This window comes from Tympanuchus pallidicinctus, unplaced genomic scaffold (genome assembly GCF_026119805.1).
Source record: "Tympanuchus pallidicinctus isolate F22 unplaced genomic scaffold, pur_lepc_1.0 scaffold73, whole genome shotgun sequence".
In the NCBI taxonomy this organism is placed as follows: Eukaryota; Metazoa; Chordata; class Aves; order Galliformes; family Phasianidae; genus Tympanuchus; species Tympanuchus pallidicinctus.
The window spans coordinates 115,973-125,417 of record NW_026294795.1 but is presented as its reverse complement, the minus strand read 5'-3'; the positions used below and the strand labels follow the sequence as shown (position 1 = coordinate 125,417).

Here is a 9,445-nt window from a genome sequence, read left to right as displayed (position 1 = left end):
TGCTGTGTGGGCATTTCTCCCAGCTGAGATCCCTGAGCCCACGCTGGCAGAGAACGTGCTGCGCCACCATCTCTTCTGTGGAGCTGCTTTGCAGCTGCTCTGTGCGCTGGCCGTAATCGTGCCCGTTTCCAGGTGCCATAAGCCAGTAAGTCGTGCTCTCTGAGGCTGATAGAAAGGCACGGGCAATGGGCAGGGAGGGAACAATCTGTAGCTGTGGCCTACGGTGCTGTGCCCGGCACTGCTGAGCGTGCTGTCGTTTGTCCTGCCCTTCCTTCCGTGTGCGCGTGTTCCTGATGCACGCCAGGAGCCTTGGGGTGCTGCTCATCTGCTTCTGCTGCTGCTGCTGCTGTGCTGTGTGTGCTGCCAGGCAGTGTCCAAGCCCTGTGCAGGCGCTGCCTTGCAGGAGATGGCTTTGGGTTCAAGTTCGTATGGGACTTTTGGGCAGGAGATAGAGGTGGAGTTTCTGGCGTGCCCTGATGGCAGGAAGGCGGTTTCCAGTGCTGGCAGCCAAAGCTGCCCGGGCGGTGGCTTGAGCTCCCCAAGCGAGCTGTCAGCCACTTGTTACCTGTGAAGGTTCCCTGACCATTTCTGCCTTGATTCTTGTAGGACTGGCACAGTCTTGGGACTCGGTCTGGTGAGACAGTGAAGAAAGCCAAGGCAAGTGCTGCTCTGCTGAGGAAGGAAGCCCAGAAGGAGAGCAAAAAGAACCGAGAAGGGCTTGAGCGAGAAGGCCCCCAGGACACTCGAATCAGCTGGAATGCTTCCTCGGAGGTGGCACCAAAGGCAGCGGACTGAGTCAGCGTCCGGTTTTGTGGCATGGCCGTGCTTTCCCTTGTCACAGACAGTGCAGCAGAACTAAGGCACCTGGAAGGGAAGGGCTTGTGCTGCATTCCAAGCAAAGAGGGCTTGCCAGAGGCAGGTCTTCATCTATGGCAAGAGATGGAGAGGCTGTGTTCCTTCAGGCTGCATCTCTTCAGGGCCAGGGCCGGTCTAGTATGAGATTGAAGTACGGCTAGCCGGGCCTGGAGGGAGAGGAGCTGACGTAGCCACAGGGTCAGGCTTCTCCTCGTGTCTGCCTGGAGGCTGAATGACTCATTGCTAAGCAGAAACCCTGGACGCTGGGGTTTCATTTTGGGCTGTGTTGATAAATACAACCCAGAGCCTTTTGTATTGAATAAAAGCGAAACCAACTTTTTAAACACGGTTCTGTGTAGTCCCTGTTTCTTGGGTGCTGCGTGCTCCCAGTGTCCTGTTGGCTTTGTCTCTGTAACATCACAGATCTCTCCAGTAACAAAACCCAGATGTTCTTCCATGCTTCTGCTGAGGATTGTTTCACACGGCCCGGAGACAGAATGGGGAAAGCTGCTGAGCGCCAACCAGCTGCCCACGTGGCAGCTCTGCAACTTGCATAACTCTGCTCCGCAGCTGCGTAGATGGCAGCGTGTGATGGAAAGTTCTCCTCAGGCTTTGGGTGCAGAAGTGCCTGCAGGGAAGGCCGGGCCAAAATCCTTGGCTGCCTGCCGTGCTGGAGCCCCACAGGCGTCCCAGGGGTGGCTGTTGTCTCTATTGACTTCACCAAAAAGACCATTCGGTTCAATCCTTTGTTTGTCTGAAATGTATTTTCGTGCTTTGTGTTCAGGTCCTGAGAGACAGAAGGAGGCATGGAGAATTGGAGAACATCCGCAGAGGCTCTGCCATGTCCTGAAGGAAATGGTGAAGGAGAAGGCAGCACAGGGTGGGTGTCTTTCTGTCTGTTCACTGAAGGACTGGGGAAGCAGAGTTTCTAGATAGATACATGGATGGGATGCAGGTGCTGGGATGTGCTGGGATGTGCTGTGATGGTGCTGGGACGGGCTGGGTTGTGCTGGGCGGGTGCTGGGATGGTGTGGAATTGTGTGGGACGTGCTGGGTTGTGCTGGGATGGGGCTGAGATTTTTTTTGGATAGTGCTGGGGTGGTGTGGGATGCAGCTGGGATGGTGCTGGGTTGTGCTGGGATGGTGTGGGATGGTGCTGCGAAGTGGTGGAATGTTCTCTGATGCAGCTGCTGGGATGAGATGTGCTGGGATGGTGCTGAGATGTTCTGTAATGGCGTGGGATGTGCTTGAATGGTTCTTAGATGGTGCTTAGATGGTGCTGGCATGGGCTGGGACATGCTGGGATGTTCCTGGAATGGTGCTGAGATGTTACTGGGATGGTGCTGGGATGCGCTGTGATGGTGCTGGGATGTGCTGGGATGGGCTGGGATTTGCTGGTATGGGGCTGGGATGTGCTGATATGGGGCTGGGATTTGCTGTGATGGTGTGGGAATTTGATGGGATGTTGCTGGGATGTGCTGCGATGTGGTGGGATGTTCTGGGATGCAGTGGCTGGGATGAGATGTGCTGGGATGTGCTGGGATCATCCTTGGACATGCTGGGGTGTTGTGGGATGGTGCTGGTATGTACTGGGAATCACAGAATCACAGAATCACAGAATCACAGAATCACAGAATCACAGAACTGTAGGGGTTGGAAGGGACCTCCAGAGCTCATCGAGTCCAACCCTCTGCCCAAGCAGTTCCCTATCGCACGTCGCACAGGTCGGCATCCAGGCAGGTCTTGAACATCTCCAGAGCAGGAGACTCCCCCACCTCCCTGGGCAGCCTGTTCCAGCGCTCCGTCACCTCACTGTACAGAAGTTCTTGTGCATATTTGTGCAGAACTTCCTATGCTGCAGTTTCCAGCCGTTTCCCCTTGTCCTGTCTCCACTGACCACTGAACAGAGTCCGGCCTCGCCATTCTGCCCCCCACACCTCAGATACTGATAGACCTGGATCAGGTCCCCTCTCAGCCTTCTTTTCTCAAGGCTGAACAGACCCAGTTCACTCAGCCTTTCCTCATAGCAGAGATGCTCCAGGCCCCTCGCCATCTTGGTGGCCCTCCGCTGGACTCTTTCCAAGAGATCCCTGTCTGTTTTGTACTGGGGAGCCCAGAACTGGACGCAGAGCTCCAGATGAGGCCTCAGCAGGGCAGAGCAGAGGGGGGGATCATTGCTTCACAATCACCTGGAAAGCATAAAATCTGGTAATTCACCAATTGGAGTATAGTGCGTTAAACAGAGAAGTGCAGGAGTGGGAAACAGTTCTGGGCTGATCCAGCTCTGGGGAGGAGGGCATCACTTGAACGTAACAGCAACAAACCAACAAACAAAAGAATAAAATAGAAAAATTTGCCTTGCTTGCAAACAGAACGGAGCAGAGCAATGGAGAATTTTCTTTTCACACAAGATCAATGGACGAGCAAGAGACGAATCAGAGGCAGCAGCCTGAGTGACAGCTGGGCACAGACAAGTTCCCCTGCTGCTGCTGGTGGCCAGAGCCCATTTCCAAGAGGAGCAGCCAGGAGATGTGCTGAGCTGGGAGTCAGACCTGCTGGAACCTGGGGGTTGAAAGCAAGAGTTGAGATGGTGCCCCAGTTGTGCTGTGCTTCTTTGGGAAAAGAGGCATGAAATTAAAGTTAGGTTCCCCAGGAGAACACAGGAACCAGGTGAAATTCATTGTAACACAACTTCAAAAGCATCACAGATGAAACGTCTGTGGATCACAGGTTTATTTTTAATGACACAGCTCTGGAAAACAGAAGTTACAGGTGACTTTTTGATACAGCATACATTATGTACCTTAATTTAAAAGGATCTGTGAAGGTACGCTGCATAAATATTATTGTGAAAAGATATTTCTCAGAGATTAACTTTGTCGTGTTTTTTTTTATTCAGCCAACTAAATAGAAAAGTATAGATGAGCATCATAACAGTTCCCCTTCCAGATTACCTCACTGTAACTACTGCAGCTGGAAGAGGAAACCAAGCCATGCCTTCTCAAAGGTTCAGCAGCTTTGACAATGATGCCATTCATCATCTCAGAATGAAAACCTCACCTCACTCACACGGACGCTGTGCAGTGCTTTGGCAATGGAGCAGCTGGTTCTGCTTTGGAACAAAACTGTTGTCTGGAATGCCAGACAGTGGGAGAGCAATGCATGCCCTGATGGCACTGCACAGCCAAAGCACTGCATGACATTGCTGAGATGCACACATACCCACATGCACCTGCAGACACACGTCCAAGTTCCCGTAGATACACTGTGCACGTCCAAAAGTAACACTGGAAAACGCTGCAGCAGTTAATTATATTTTTTAAACACGTGAAACTTGTAATAGTTTGACCTCATTACTACAGGATTACTAATTAAGTTTTCTGCAGTGCAACTCAATACGATGCACTGAGTGCAGACAAGTTCAGGTTTTGCTACCAAGGAGGCTAATTTTGGATTTCATGGGAAAGGACCAAACACAGGATCACCACAGCTCTGGCAAAGCACAAACAAACCTGTTGCCACGTGCATGTGAACAAATGAGGACATTTCTGCTTGTATTTGATTTTTTTTTCACACAGTGCTTCAGAAATGGCTAGCTTAACTGCTTGCACTCATGCTCATTTTGATATGCTTCAACAAGCAACCAATCTGTAAACCATTAACAGCCTGAACTACAAAAAAAGGGGGCTCCTGTGTTTCAAGGTGAAGAACCCACTGACTGAGCTTCAAACCACATTCGTGTCCTGTGAGAAGAACTGTTCCAGGTGGCGTGTGAAGTTCTCTGGGAAAAGTCCTTCATAACCATTTGCATCTCTGTGCTGAAGCCACTCAGATTCCTTAATGCCTGTCAAGCAGCCTCCTGAAAGAGAAAAGACAGAGCATCTTCAGGGTCAGCTCTCTCCCATTCTTTCTACGTACTCCAGGCCCGGAGAAGTTTGAGAGTCATACGGCTAAAAGAAGTGGTGATTTGTTACACAGCATACTCTGATTCTGCACAGATTGTTTTCTCTGTTCTGCCATGGTTTGGTGAGACTGTGAGCACATTAGATGGCCTTTATCCCACCTAACCTCCAACTGAACTGAACATTGGATGATCAGCCTCTGGAGTCATCCAGTGTCACAGCAAACCTGCATTTGTGCAAATGCACGTGGAGATGTTTTCAAAGTTCTCACAGCAATATTGGGATACTTGCACAGTAAGAGCTCAGCAGTGTGCTAGAATCGGTATAGAATGCCACAGATGAGGGGGAAAAAATCCATGCTTTCATCTGATTATTTTTTTCTGAGAGTTCTTTTCTCTCATTCCTGTATTGACAGTCAGAAGAAATAACAGTTCTTGTTTTCTCTGCCATCATAATTGCTAGAAACTAAAAGTCAGCTGATACTCAACAAACTTTTCCAGAAATTCCTGGAAGCTTCAGCCTAAGCCAGACCTTGACATGCAATGCTGCAATCCAAATCCATCAATCCAAAGGAAGATTTCTTGTTGGAAAGTGCTGGGTTCTCCTAAGTGCTATCTATTTCACCTGGAACAAAATCCATGCAGTATTTTTGCAGTGATCAGCCTATTTTCACCTCACCACATGTCTAACTCTGTGCTTTGTTCCTTTTAAGAACAGGAGTCAGCGTAAAGTGATGATTAACAGGGAATTTCTAATACTGATTCATTATTATTCTACAGACAGTACAGAGAGAGATGGAGTAACTGGCAGCACGTTTTTGAAGCTCACCTTTTGGAAAACCTGAGGTGGGGGAACTGAAGTTTTCTACCATGGACAGAGTAGATTCTGCTCAGGACTGAAGTTGTAATGGATGATGACTGCACCTCAATAATTACGGATAAAAGTTGGAGTCACTGGCTGGGATGAGTTGGCTTTGCACAGGGAGCACAGGCTGACAGCACCAGCTGTCTCAGAATGATGGGTTTAGATCAATTTTGCAGGAGGAAAAAGAACCAAGATCAAATACTCTCTGTAAACCAACAAATTATCTGGTAAGAGAAAAATTGAGTTCTATGGTGATGTGAAACACGAAGGGCAAATATGCACTGAGTAATAAAGATATGAGCAGAACGATCTCAGCAACACGAATACATGGGGCTTCATTTTCTCCATCACTGCACACGATTCACTCCAATGAACGCTAATGGGATTTGGATGCAAGAGAAAAACAAGAGAAAAACAATCAATGGATTCACCAAGGGAAGGTTACATAGAATTAATACACTCTTCCACTCCAGTGCCCCATCTGCAGCACTCACCACCTGCAGCTGCTGTCTGCCATCTCTAGACCTGGACTGCCTTCAAGAGCATTAGTTAGACTCCTTTTGAACAGAGATGTACAACTTGGGCTATGTTAGCTGAAGCAAATATACTCTACAGCTAGATGAAGGTTAGAAATATGCAGATGTCATCAGGTATCAGAAAATGTTAGCCTATAGCTAGGCCGATTTTAAAGAAGAAAGAAACATAAATAAAGACCCAAGTAGATTTGATATGACTGAATCATTTGTCATTAGTCTGTGTTGAAAAGTCAGCCTGCATTTTATTTCAGTTATTGAAAGGTGGATAGAAAAGTACCTTCCTGAAGGCCATTGCTAAATCCTTCCTCCAGCACAGGTAATTTATGTATCACCCCAACCTTTGTGTTGGTACACACTGGTATTTGCTTACAGTAATACACTTGAATTAAGTTTATTGGAGATTCGTCTTGATGGTGAAGGTAAATATAAAAAACACATTCTGTCAATTCAATTAACTTCAGGAAGTTTTTAGCACTAAAGAAAAGCTGTTTTCTAGGTACCAGCGTCAAGCTAAGTTCAGCAGAAATTCAGTTCACAGCCTGATGCTCTGTTTCCTCACTTTGATTTTCCACCCATGAATGAGACCAATGCAGCTCTCTGAGCTCAATCTGAACTGCCTGCATTTGTTCACCATCATTCTTCAGTCACTGTTTTTCAGCTCTATCTACCCCTAGTGGCTGACATTAACTGATGTGGTAAATAAATTCTTCTGCAGTCCTTGGAAGCAGGAAATACTCCAGTGCTTTGCAGAAACCACTGGAGAAGTTTTAGCTTGAACTGAAAATTCTGCTAGGGAAGGATGCTCTGCCACAAACAGAAGTATCATCAAAAGATATGGACAGATGTTGACATCTTCTCCTGTGACTTGTAAGGCATGCAAACCTGTCCCACAGAGCATTGCCAATGTAGCAGTCTTGACCCAGGCTAGTACTCAAATAAATGGTGGATATAAAAGCCTTGGAAGTATGAAAGGAGGGGAACAGAATGCCTATCAGATTGATTTCATCACATGTGATTCTAACAGCATGCTGCAGACATTGATCTTGCTGCCTGTTGTGATTAGGATCAGCATTTATTTCCTATTTACTGCATTTGTACAGCCAATTTTCTTCTACGGTGGAGGAGAATTTTAATTGACATGAGTCAGCTGGCAAACAGTCAGCACTGAAAGGGTGATGCTCTCAACAGCTGTAGCTGTAACTCACTGAATGCACAGCACGTTCACATATGCAGAACTGGGTATTTCCCATGCCTTAGAATACAGAACCAAAGCAAGATAGATAATTAAAAAATGGCTTTTACAAAAGCATGTGTGCTAGTGCTGAATGAATCTCACTATTAGTATCAAATGCCTTTGATACAGAAAAAAAAACCCAAAACTAAACTAAAAAGAGGGAGACTCAATTCCACTGAAATCAGAACAAGAATCCCACACCCAGCTGCAATGGGCCACGTACTTGCAGGTATTTCCTGTCTTCCTTTTGAGAACCAACTCTACAAACCTGTTTTCCATAACGATACACAGACTAAGAGTATCCTAAACCAGCTATCTGCAGAAGGGTTACTGAAATCTGCACAGCCACGCAGGAGAAAAAACAAGGGCCATCCAATGTAATGAAGGCTGTGATAACAGAGCCACGTGGCTTTGAGTTGCACTAACAGTGAATGCTTCTTTACCCAGGCTGCAGCTGGCTGCATCATCCTCTCATAGAACTGTCAGCTCAGTGCAGTGCCCAGATTCAGCAGCAGCAAAAATGAGGCCATGAAGAGGAGGAGAGCAGCCGAGTCTGCAGCTGGGGGTCTGCGAGGAGCTCACTGAGCTCTCCCCATTTTCCAGAGCTGAAGATCTTGCTCCACGGCTTGATTTAGAAAAGGACTGGGTAATTTTTAGGACAGTTAGTCATAATTACAGCTCAGCCGTCTCATATAAGATCAAGAACTAATTATCATGCTTTAGTGAGCACACCAACTGCTTGCAAAGTCTTGGAAGGCTTCTGGAGTAATACTGCAGAACTGGTTATGAAAGTTGCCTCAGCAGGACAGTCCTCCACTGGAGCCAGGATATCAGCTTAGCAAACAACCTGATCCCTGACAGCATCTCTTCTGCATTCAGTAATACTGCTCCTCTAAGCAGGTTAAACTGACCAGATAAAAGTTACTCTACAAGGGCACCTAGTTTGGAACAGAGGAAAGATGCATTTCAAAGGCTGAGCCTTTGTGCTCAGGGCAGAGCAAGGCATTTCTTGGCCCAGACTTGGCAGTGATAAGACAATGCTCGACAAGCAGCGCATCAGCACCTGTAGCTACAGAAACTGGGTTTGATCTACCTCAACATGCCCACCTAAAGGGAAATTAAATATGTCCCTGAGTTTTCCAGCTGCTTTGTAATTTACCCCATTCAGTGCCAGATTCATATTTTAGAAAATGAACTCGCGCCATGATTATTTTCAGCTGTGCAAGGAAAAACAAAGCATGAATCAAAATTCCTTTTCCTTTTTAAAGATGCTTAGACAAAGGCTAGACAAACAAATTCAAGGGAAATGTAAAAGCTATTGTGAATATATGCAGCATATTCTCTCTTTACCACAAATGTCAATAGAAACAGCATTATGCCACTTTCTGTTCACGGATCTGATTGCTTTCTGCCCCAAAATATTTATCAGTCTGCACTGCTGCAACAGGCAGTTTGTAAGGAAGGTCTTGCACTGAATGAGAAATGTTCTGGTACCACAGCTGGCTCACAGTCGTGTTCTCTGCACACTGATTACATGCAGATGACATATATATGTTTTTGCCACACTCCTCCTGAAGATGTTAAAGCACAACCACATTCCTGAGGCTGCTCATACGTACCTCGCTCTCGTCCTCAGCAATTCCAGTGGTCTCCTTATCTCTGCCTCAATACTCTCCTATATAAAGAGGAAATATGGTCACCATCTCACTCATGCTGAGGGAATCACTGCAGGGAAACTGGCATTAATCAAGCTCAGTGGAAGAAGGCAGGTATGGGATGCAATGAAATGAATGGTGGGAACTAAATGGGACAGCATTCAGGGAGCGGAAAGGTTCTCGCTGCTGCATATCGGAAATAAAAGTAGCTATAAGACAACAACAGAACCAGAACACAGCAAAAAACCACCAGAAATAGAGCCTGTTAATTACATAACGATCACCACGCGGGAAGTGCTAGTGTCAATTTTATGTACTTTTGCTATCAGCATGCTCATAACAGCGCCATACGGGATGAATGTTTCTATTAACGTTGCTGACCTTACACTTTTCCAGCTA

At 46.8% G+C, this 9,445-nt stretch overlaps 1 long non-coding RNA gene across 1 annotated transcript; it reads right to left on the bottom strand.

Moving 5' to 3' along the window:
* Positions 1-3,573: 3,573 nt before the first annotated feature.
* Positions 3,574-6,039, bottom strand: LOC128072922 (uncharacterized). The gene is made up of 2 exons (XR_008202519.1): positions 5,586-6,039; positions 3,574-4,714 (listed from the first exon to the last, which is right to left on the bottom strand). It is a non-coding gene; the product is annotated as an uncharacterized LOC128072922 (long non-coding RNA).
* Between the last annotated feature and the right edge of the window lie 3,406 nt (positions 6,040-9,445).